Consider the following 12248-nt stretch of genomic DNA (forward strand, 5'->3'; position numbering starts at 1 on the left):
TTCCGAATCGCCACTATCCTATCTGCGGTGCATTCAAATGAGCTCTCCAGCAAATTTTGGCCCAATTTCGCCACTGGAGGTTGCACAATGGTCTAACTTATGGCATTCAGGGCCAAGTGCGCCATTCCAGGAAATTCTGGGCCAGCGTTTCTGCCGTTCTTCCACCGAAGTTACAGCGGGAGATAGTGGACCCCCAGTGGAAATTCTACCCCCGTGTCTGATCCAAGCTTACATGTGATGTAGGAGAGCTTGGTGCTGAGTGAGGTACAATAGGGTGCCCAGTGCCTGTGGAATCTTATCCCAGCCAAAAGTAATATCTTCGGGGAAGAGGGAGGAGGAGAAGGGGGGAAAAAGTCTTGCTGGCCTTGGGTCATTCCTGCGTTTGCCATCTCCTAGATCTTCACCCACCGGTCCACATTCCAGTTGAGTGATTTGTTGTACAAAAACTGCTCTGTTGCTAAAGAATGGACAGAGCTGACTTGTTTTCTGATTTTCTCTCCCTCCCTTTGACCTCCACTTGGCACCTCCCCCCACCCCACCTGCGACATGGTTAAAATCTAGAACTGATTGCGTAAGGAATCATGGGCATAAACTGTCATCCATCCAGCTCAACGTACTGTGCTAGTGCCCTCGTATTGACTGTCTAAACTTGACAAAATACCAAAAACGAATATGGAAGTAGACAAAAGTATTGGCCTTTTTCTCTACTAACAGACAATCACACAATAACTTCAATCTCAACACTTGTTTCAGCATCGTGGACTGAGAGAGAAAGAAAAGAACTTACATTTATATATTGCCTTTCATGTCTTCACGCTGTCCCAAAGTGCATCACAGTTTGGAGGTGATGGTGATCCCATGCACCTGCTGCCCTTGGCCTTCTAGGAACATAGGGACAGGTGTAGGCCATTCAACCCCTCGAGCTTGCTCCGCCATTCAGTTAGATACTGGCTGATCTGTACCTCAACTCCATTTACCCGTCTTATCTCCATATCCCTTGATACCCTTACCTATCAAAAATCTATCGATCTCAGTCTTGAAAGCTCCAATTGTCCCAGCATGCACAGCCTTTGGGGAAGAGAATTCTAGATTTCTACCACCCTTTGTGTGAAAGCATGCTTCCTGATTCTCCTCCTAAATGGCTTGGCTCTAATTTTAAGATTATGTTCTCTTGTTCTTGCTTCCCCCACCGGAGGAAATAGTTTTTAGGGCTCCATGGTGCCACATTCGGTCAAAAACTGCCTTGATGTCAAGGGCAGTCACTCTCACCTCACCTCTGAAATTGAGCTAATGCCCATGTTTGGAGCAAGGCTCTATTGAGGTCTGGAGCTGGGTGGCCCTGGCCAAGCCCAAATTGAGTATCGGTGAGCAGGTTATTGGTGAGTAAGTGCTGCTTGATAACACTGTTGATGATTTAATTGATAATAATAAAGATGTAGCATCTTCCCAGCAGAGGCTGAGAAGAAACAATCCTATGGCTTCAGGGTCATAGGATCCAGAAGTCATGGGGGCTAACTTGAAAAGAATGTTCGAGGAACGTCACATCTACGTGCCAGCTTTGAGGTCAATCTCCGAGAATGTGCAGCAACTGACAGGTGTAACTCTCAATAATACAGCTTTTCTTTGTGGCAACATCACTGAAGCTTTATCTTCATTGCAGAACCCAGAGGAGTGTGTGGCAGCTTCAATGGAGTCTGCAGCATTTTCCCTGCTCGGAAGCGGCCAGGGACCAGTTAGTGCCTCCACCTCCATTGACTGCAGCACTGGTGGCAAGAGGCGAGAGAGTAGAGAGCAACCTGCATAACTGCTTCCAGATCAAGGAGACCATGATTCATGCTGCCGTCTCTCAGGGCCTTCAGGATCTGATAGCTGCCATTAGACCAGCCATCCCGCCGATCAGTGCGGCCAGTGGAACGGAGATGGCTGGAGTCCATCTTCCTGATACGAATGGATGAGAAGGATGAAAATTTAAAATCGAGGCGCTGCCGGAACGGGAGCCAATGTAGGTCAGCGAGCGCTGGGGTGATGGGTGAACGCGACTTGGTGTGAGTTAGGATTCGGGCAGCAGAGATGTGGATGAGCTCAAGTTTACGAAGGGTGCAAGGTGGGAGGCCGGCCAGGAGAGCATTGGAATAGTCGAGTCCAGAGGTAACAAAGGCATAGATGAGGGTTTCAGCAGCAGATGAGCTGAGGCGGGGAGGAGACGGGTGATGCGATGGAATGAATTGGATAAAATATGTAAGTGGACAGCAGCAGATAAAATGTCATGCAGAAAACTTTACACAGGAAGGAAGAATGGACACACATGTACTTCCTGAATGAACAGCTAAGGATGAAGCTCAAAGAGACCTAAGGGTCCAACCAATGCAGAGCAGTAATCAACAAAGCCAAAATGTAGAATATATGTCAGAGGAGGTAATGATCAAAGTTTATGGTGTGCTGGTCAGACTGCAGCTTGAATATTGCGTCCAGTTCTGGTCGCCAAGAAATAAGAGGAACATTCAAGCGCTGGAGGCAGTGCTCAGAAAAGCCAATGTCAGGGGTCTGAGTTGTGAGGAACGACTGAAGAAACTTGGGGCTTTCTACCTGGAAAGGAGGCGTCCGAGAGGTGACCTAGTGGAAGTGCATAAGATTGTTAAGGGTATAGAGAAAGTGAACCTGGGATATTATTTTAAACTAAACTGTGGACGAAGAACTAGGGGACACAGGTTCAAACTAGTAAAAAGGTAAAAGGTAAATTTAGGGCTGATGTCAGGAAATCCTTCAACGAGTGACCAACATGTGGAACAAACTTCCAGATAGTGGAAGGAAAATCCTACGACATTTGAGAAACAATTGGATGCTGCAATGGGAGTTTGGGGTCATTAGGATCTCTCTGGATGGGGGAATTAAGTGGGGCCGAATGGAATTCCTCATCTGTACTTATCTTGTGATAAATAGAAAGAAAGAAAATAAATACATGCATTTATATAGCACCTTTCATGACCTCAGGATGTCCCAAAGCGCTTTACAGCCAATGAAGTACTTCTGAAGTGTAGCCATCATTATAATGTAGGAAATGCAGCAGCCAATTTGTGCACAGCAAGATCCCACAAACAGCAATGAGTTCACCTGAGCGGGTAGACGGGCCTTAGTTTAATGTCTCACCTGAAAGACGGTAACTCCAACAGTTCAGCAGTCCCTCAGTACTGCACTGGAGCGTCAGCCTGGATTATGTGCTCAAGTCTCTGGAACCAGGTCAGGACAGGTTGAGGCTTGGCTTTGATGTTGCCCATGGTTCAACAGGTTGGCCAACACTCAGCGTCGAGGCTCGCACAGAAATGATGGCCACCTTTGCAAGGTACCAGGGAGCGCCCAGCGCCTATGGAATCTCACCCCACTGAGAGCCTTTGCTTTGCAGGAGAGAGCAGGGAAGGGAGCCGACAAGAGAAATATATATTGTTAGCAGGGGGGCAAGGACAAGAAGAAAGTCAAAATTAGGCAGAAAAGTAGAACGACAGGAAGGAAGGATTGAAGTGAAGGAATGTATAGGCAGACATGGGTTCATGCTGTGGGAATTCTCCAAACTGTGAGTGCTGATTCCAGCTGAGCCACTAGAGGGAGGTGCTGAGCAGAAACTAGCAGTTTTTGGATTGGTCAGTATCATTATCGGCAGCCTGGGTGCGTGTCACCCACTCATGGTTTTATCAAAGGACCAGCCTGTGGTACAGGAGACCTAAAGAGAGACATTGAGAGAGAAAAAAACAGCTCATTGACAAAATGCAAGCAGATACAAAATACCCTTCGATATTTATTGGATGACTTGAATTTTCTAAACCAGGGTGCGATGTTTCTTTTAATCACCTGTATGGCCTAAATGTAGATTTATTTCTGGATGCAGCACTTTCTAACATCTGAAATCATGTGACATATCATGTGACACACAAGTGCAGGACTAGTTATGGCAGACTCCCTTACACCAATTGTAAACTCTCTTGCTTATCCTCATCTCTGTTTTATGCTTATTGCAATTGGTGAAGGGGTTGTCTCATTAATGCCTTTTCCCCTCAAACTCTCTCCTGTTTCTCAGCCCCACCTTTCTCAGTACATCCTACTGCATGTCAACAGGAATGCTGCTTTTTATTTTCCACCACATAGTTGGCCTCCGTCCTGATTTCTTAAAGTGTCATATTGCCACATCACATTAACGCAAATCTGTATCACGGGGCACACATTCCCCGTGCAAAAATCCCACAAAATACGGTCGTTATTTTGTCTGAATTTTCAAAACAGCTGCAAAAAAAAAATCACTGCTCACGTGGAATGATTGTAAACAATTTTACAACACCAAGTTATAGTCCAGCAATTTTATTTTAAATTCACAAGCTTTCGGAGGCTTCCTCCTTCCTCAGGCAAATGTTTCAGGAGCTCCTTGAAGCCTACGCATTTATACATAGAACAATACATGGTGTTTACAGACTGCCCCTGCAACTGCCCGTTGCCAAGGCAATCACCGTGTTCAGACAGAGAGGTGTCACCTGCAGAACCCCCGAATACACATTCAACAAAAAAACAAACAGGGAAAAAAAAACAGAGAAAAAAAACAGAGAGAGGCAGAAACATCCGGAAGGCAGAGAGAGCCAGCAAATGGCCTTCCGGATGTTTCTGCCTCTCTCTGTTTTTTTTCTCTGTTTTTTTTTCCCTGTTTGTTTTTTTGTTGAATGTGTATTCGGGGGTTCTGCAGGTGACACCTCTCTGTCTGAACACGGTGATTGCCTTGGCAACGGGCAGTTGCAGGGGCAGTCTGTAAACACCATGTATTGTTCTATGTATAAATGCGTAGGCTTCAAGGAGCTCCTGAAACATTTACCTGAGGAAGGAGGAAGTCTCCGAAAGCTTGTGAATTTAAAATAAAATTGCTGGACTATAACTTGGTGTTGTAAAATTGTTTACAATTGTCAACCCCAGTCCATCACCGGCATCTCCACATCACGTGGAATGAAGAAGATACAGCCACCAGTCAATGGACGAAACCATTGAGCCCTTCTGCATTTTATCAAATCCGTTACTCAGAGCTATTTTCTTGCCTGGCACTTACCTGTTTAAAATCAGAATAAGAGCCCTAATTGGGATACATAAACTTGAAAAAAACTGCTTTTAATTTATTCCCTTCAGCACGATCCTCACAGCGAGCAAAGGCGGAAGAAAAGGTAACAGCAGTCTTAAAGGCGCCAGTCCTGAGTAGTTTAGTCATAAATATCTGAAAGCCAAGCTAAATCGACTCTTTGGAAATAATAGGCCTACCAGGTTGCCAATTACGCATCAGAGGAAAATTTCAAACCATGCTGGAGTGAAATTATATTAAACCAGCCAGCAAATTATATGCCTTCAGTGCTTGATTAAGCTAATAATGGAGGTACCTGCGTACGGTCTTGCCAAGCTGTGGATGGACTAGTTGACTTAAGACCACACATTACGTCTGACAGAAGCTGAGGCAATTTATTGATGTAGCCTGCACTTGTTTAATTAACATTTTCCAGTTATTGGCTTCTCTAATGGCTCCGTGAGTAATTGCATTGGGCAGTGATATGGTGAGGAAACTACAACTGGCCACTACGTCTTTGGGCTGGGGAGGCAAAAGAATCAGCCAGGGCCCTTGCTTTTGATTGCTATCCAACACGTGGACATTGGACGAGGGCAGGATCAAGCTCGATTTCCTCCAGGGTCAAACAACAACAACAACAACAACTCACACTTATATAGCGGCTTTAACTTACAAACAAAAATTGACACCGAGCCACATAAAGAGATATTAGGACAGGTGACCAAAAGCTTGGTCAAACAGATAGGTTTTAAGGAGCGCCTTACAGGAGGAGAGAGAGGCGGAGAGGTTTGGGGGAGGGAATTCCAGAACTTTGGGCCTAGGCAGCTGAAGGCACGGCCGCCAATGGTGGAGCGAAGAATATCAGGGTTGCGCAAGAGGCCAGAATTGGAGGAACACAGAGATCTCGGAGAGTTGTAGGGCCGGAGGAGGTTACAGAGACAGGAAGGGGTGAGGCCATGGAGGGACTTGAACACAAGGATGAGAATTTTAAATTCGAGGTGTTGCCGAACCGGGAATCAATTTAGGTCGGCGAGCACAGGGGTGATTGGCGAATGGCATTTCGTGCGATTAGCTTGCTGACGCTCAGTGTCCAGGCTCACGTGACCACTGCAGGCCTTTCAAGAATCAAGGATCCTCGGCTCAGCACGAACCAGGAGAAAACTGGAGAAAAAAAAATTCCCATTACACTATTTATTGTCTAACTGCGATCTCTGGCTGGCAAAACACAGGATCTCTCTGCACAATATATCACTGACCATATTCATATCCTTTTGTTTTCAAACAGCTGTAATTACGGAGCTATCATAATAATTTGAAAGACTTGTTTCCTTTGCAAACTTGGAGGATAATTAGGGTTACAGGCACATCAAGGTTGTTCAAAAAAACTAGGAAACCACATTATATGAACAAAGTATTAAAAATAAAACACTTTGAACGTCCAGGAAGAGAACTTCAGACCTCCAGAACTCTTAAGGAAATAAGTTCTTCAGAGTAGGCTGTCAACCGGGAGAGTTTTCTGAATGACATTGAAAGGTTGCTGTATGTAAAGTCTCACCCCAATCACCCAACAACTACACACCCCCCACCATCCAACCCCACTCCTTCCATTCACTGAGGGGTCGAATTGTGTTGACCCTTAATCTTTCATGTTGCCGGGAAAAATTTTCCATCTTAAAAAATGTCACCTCAAAGTTGCCGAGGTTATATGTAAACAATAATCAAAGGCCTAGAATAAATACATTGGGCAAAAATAATATGTATTATTTCCATTACCATCATATTTCGCTTTTCGATTGCGGTGAAATACATTCTTGTTTCTGGCATCGGGCCTCTTTATCCATTTCCATTGACAGGGAGAGATATTACAGCCAAATATGGCCTGACCTCATTTTCTTTACGATGAAGCAGATTTGGGAACAAAATAATGCTCTGAAAATATTGCATTGTCATCATCAAATTAGTATCAGAGCCCAGTCAGTAGTGGCTAAGAGGACGAGATGGCCATTTCTTGGTTCTTGCTCTGCTGCCATTAAAGTTTGTTTCTCTATTTTTTTTTTAATAATGTATTTTCACTCTTTTGCTTCCCTTTCTAACAACCCCCTCTTACTATTCCACGCACCATACACTGATCAATGAACAGGCAGGGTCCCTGCTCCCAGGCCTGTGCCAGCACCGCACTGCAATTGGCTGTTGGAGGCCAGAGGGATAACCTTTTCTGTGATTTTTCTTCCCCTCCCCTGGGGAAGACCTGGTCTTCATTAAGTTCATTTACAGGATGTCAACAAGTGAGCGATAACGGCCACAAACCTGTGTCCTGAATCTAATGCACAGTATTTTGGGGCTCCAACATCCAACTGTGACACCCTTACCACTTTCTACCATCCCAAACCATGCAATTTAAATACTCGCCCAATAAATACTCTAATGATGGAACCTAAATACTCGCCCAATAAATACTCTAATGATGGAACCTAAATACTCGCCCAATAAATACTCTAATGATGGAACCTAAATACTCGCCCAATAAATACTTTAATGATGGAACCTAAATACTCGCCCAATAAATACTCTAATGGTGGAAGCTAAATACTCGCCCAATAAATACTCTAATGATGGAACCTAAATACTCGCCCAATAAATACTCTAATGATGGAACCTAAATACTCGCCCAATAAATACTCTAATGGTGGAAGCTAAATACTCGCCCAATAAATACTCTAATGATGGAACCTAAATACTTGCCCGATAAATATTCTATGAGTGGAATCTAAATACTTTCCTAATTAATACTTTCTGAGTGGAATCTTTGTCATGGGGGATGTCTAACTACTGTAGACAAATTCTGTGGGTGTAAGAGGGAGGAAGTTGTAGTTTTCACTCTGTTCCTGTGGAACTACAAATACCCAGAGTGCTCTGCAATAACCCATGTCACATGACAACCTGGCAGGAAATGTACAAATTACAACTATGAGGTTAAATAAATTCAGCATTTTATATATTTGAGCCATTAAATAAAAAATTTAACAGTGTTATTTGGGTTGAGTTTTTTTGGTGTCAGTCAGCAGGACTCATATTTATAGCAAGGCCAAGATGCTTATGAGAACACTGGAATTAGTAAAAGTGACCACAAAGCTGTTGAATTGTCATAAAAGCGCAACTGGTTCACTAATGTCCTTTAGGGAAGGAAACCTGTCGTCCTTACCCGGTCTGGCCCATATGTGACTCCAGTCCCACACTAAAGTGGTTGACCCTTGACTGCCCTCTGAAGTGGCCGAGCAAACATGGTCTGCAGCAGTTCAGGAAGGCGGCCAACCACCACTTTTCTCAAGGGCAAGTAGGGATGTGCAATAAATGCCAGCCTTGCCAGAGACGCCCACATCCCGAGAACACATTTAAAAAAAAAACTTTGATGCTAATCTGGGGCACTGCAGTCAATGTCAGTCATTCCAGCAGGCCCAGAGCATGGCAAAAATTCAACGCTGGGAAAAAGAATCCCAGAGCAGTACTATGGCAACAAGAAGTTTCATCAAGAACTACAAATCCACTGTGGGAAGGAAGTCAGAGAAAAAAAATCTTTTATAATCACGTAAATAACTGAGAAAAAGGAGGAAGGTTTTAGGGAGGGAGGAATAAATAGATATATAAAATATGTGCATCTTAACAAATCCAGCGGGAGAGAGCAAAAGAAAGTATTTTATAATATAAATAACTGGAAAGAAAGAGGTTTTAAGGAGGGAAGAAAAAATGACTTGTAGCTTAAGCAAGTTTTGTAAAGTGGAGGGTACAAATGCCTAATAAATGTGTGAGGTATTTTTCAATATCAGTATGGTATGTTAATTTTTATCACCAGTCGCACACGAGTGACATTTTCCTTCATTTGCTGTATTATATGACAGGTGATTCACTGTCACATTTAGGCTACAGCAGAACCACAGCAAATATCAGAAACCTGTACCAGCTTGTGGAGTAATGCCGTGGACAATCTACTCGAACTCGTTAAAATATCAACACCGTCTGTCATTAAGTTTTGATGCGGTAAGGCAGATCCACAAAAGTACAAAGTAATCATAAGCAGTCACGGATGAGCTGTTTCTTTGCCTGAGAGTTGTTGGTTGTGAACTTTATGCATCAACATTTGAACTGTGGGGAGGGACAAGAAACCTATTCAGATAGTGAAAAAAGTGTTTGCTGAATGTTCAGCTTAGCATTAGTTGAGATTCCGGCTTTCCAGCTCATTGCAATAGTTCTTTTAGGATCACCTCGGGTCAAACTAGCGTGAAATCTTGAACTGAGGTGTTTGCTGCCTCCTGACTGCATTAAAGTTTAAAGAGGGAGTCCCAGGTCGTATTGCTGGGAATCTACTCAAGGAAAGATTAGCAGAAACCATGGATACGCTCATCAGGGGGCCGATCGAGAAAATTCCCAGCGTGCGTACTGAACCATAGTCAGCAGTCGCACTCTCGCCTCTGAGTCAGAAGGTTGTCGGTTCAAGTCCCACTCCAGAGACTTGAGCACAAAATCTAAGCTGACACTCCAACGCTGTACTGAAGGAGTGCTGCACTGTCGGAATGTGCCGTATTTCGGATGAGACATTAAACCGAAGCCTTGTCTGCCCTCTCAGGTGAATGTAAAAGTTCCCATGGCACTATTTCAAAAAAGAGCAGAGGAGTTATCCTGGGCAACATTTATTTGTCAGCCAACATTACTTAGAACAGATTATCTGGTCATTATCACATTGCTGTTTGTGGGTCCTTGCTGTGCACAAATTGGCCGCCATGTTTCCTACATTATAACAGTGACTACACTTCAAACAAAAAGTACTTAATTGGCTGTAAAGTGCTTTGGGACGTCCTGAGGTCATGAAAGGTGTTATATAATTGCAAGTCTTTCTTTCTTTCTCAAAAAAGGACTCATGTTCAATCCCCGAACCATTTTAAGTTGGTTATTCTCAACTGAGACGGTGATGGAGATGCTGTAATTGGCCTCTGTGTGCTGTGCCTGGGTGAGGAAACAGCTGTGTGGGGTTTCTGCCCCGATAACTAACCAGTGACCACTGCTGGACCTTGGTGTGAAAACCTGATGAGGATAGGATTGGCTCGGCTGAGACAAATGGTCAAATAGCCCACTGACGATATAGGCCTACATATGAAGAATGGCCGAGATACTGGAAGTCTGTTGGATGCCCTAACATGACTTGCTGCCTTCAGAAGAGAAGAGTAAACAAGCTTGAGAACCTCACTCTCACTCCCCCATTTCAGCATTGAATTGGGCAAGAGGAATTCTAATTCATTTCTGTCTATTTCTTCAAGATTTTGTTAAAACCGATGATGATGTCATCATGGCAAGGGTTACGAAGCCCAACAGTACTTTTTTTTAATTCGTTCACGGGATGTGGGCGTCGCTGGCAAGGCCGGCATTTATTGCCCATCCCTAATTGCCCTTGAGAAGGTGGTGGTGAGCCGCCTTCTTGAACCGCTGCAGTCCGTGTGGTGACGGTTCTCCCACAGTGCTGTTAGGAAGGGAGTTCCAGGATTTTGACCCAGCGACAACGAAGGAACGGCGATATATTTCCAAGTCGGGATGGTGTGTGACTTGGAGGGGAACGTGCAGGTGGTGTTGATCCCATGCGCCTGCTGCTCTTGTCCTTCTAGGTGGTAGAGGTCGCGGGTTTGGGAGGTGCTGTCGAAGAAGCCTTGGCGAGTTGCTGCAGTACATCCTATGGATGGTGCACACTGCAGCCACTGTGCGCCAGTGGTGAAGGGAGTGAATGTTTAGGGTGGTGGATGGGGTGCCAATCAAGTGGGCTGCTTTATCTTGGATGGTGTCGAGCTTCTTGAGTGTTGTTGGAGCTGCACTCATCCAGGCAAGTGGAGAGTATTCCATCACACTCCTGACTTGTGCCTTGTAGATGGTGGAAAGGCTTTGGGGAGTCAGGAGGTGAGTCACTCGCCGCAGAATACCCAGACTCTGACCTGCTCTCGTAGCCACAGTATTTATATGGCTGGTCCAGTTAAGTTTCTGGTCAATGGTGACCCCCAGGATGTTGATGGTGGGGGATTCGGCGATGGTAATGCAGTTGAATGTCAAGGGGAGGTGGTTAGACTCTCTCTTGTTGGAGATGGTCATTGCCTGGCACTTATCTGGCGCGAATGTTACTTGCCACTTATGAGCCCAAGCCTGGATGTTGTCCAGGTCTTGCTGCATGCAGGCTCGGACTGCTTCATTATCTGAGGGGTTGCGAATGGAACTGAACACTGTGCAGTCATCAGCGAACATCCCCATTTCTGACCTTATGATGGAGGGAAGGTCATTGATGAAGCAGCTGAAGATGGTTGGGCCTAGGACACTGCCCTGAGGAACTCCTGCAGCAATGCCCTGGGGCTGAGATGATTGGCCTCCAACAACCACTACCATCTTCCTTTGTGCTAGGTATGACTCCAGCCACTGGAGAGTTTGCCCCCTGTTTCACATTGACTTCAATTTTACTAGGGCTCCTCGGTGCCACACTCGGTCAAATGCTGCCTTGATGTCAAGGGCAGTCACTCTCACCTCACCTCTGGAATTCAGCTCTTTTGTCCATGTTTGGACCAAGGCTGTAATGAGGTCTGGAGCCGAGTGGTCCTGGCGGAACCCAAACTGAGCATCAGTGAGCAGGTTATTGGTGAGTAAGTGCCGCTTGATAGAACTGTCGACGACACCTTCCATCACTTTGCTGATGATTGAGAGTAGACTGATGGGGCGGTAATTGGCCGGATTGGATTTGTTCTGCTTTTTGTGGACAGGACATACCTGGGCAATTTTCCACATTGTCGGGTAGATGCCAGTGTTGTAGCTGTACTGGAACAGCTTGGCTAGAGGCGCAGCTAGTTCTGGAGCACAAGCCTTCAGCACTACAGCTGGGATGTTGTCGGGGCCCATAGCCTTTGCTGTATCCAGTGCACTCAGCCGTTTCTTGATATCACGTGGAGTGAATCGAATTGGCCGAAGACTGGCTTCCGTGATGGTGGGGATATCGGGAGGAGGCTGAGATGTATCATCCACTCGGCACTTCTGGCTGAAGATGGTTGCAAACGCTTCAGCCTTGTCTTTTGCACTCACGTGCTGGACTCCGCCATCATTGAGAATGGGGATGTTTGCAGAGCCTCCTCCTCCCGTTAGTTGTTTA

This window comes from Heptranchias perlo, chromosome 36 (genome assembly GCF_035084215.1).
Source record: "Heptranchias perlo isolate sHepPer1 chromosome 36, sHepPer1.hap1, whole genome shotgun sequence".
Lineage (NCBI taxonomy): Eukaryota > Metazoa > Chordata > Chondrichthyes > Hexanchiformes > Hexanchidae > Heptranchias > Heptranchias perlo.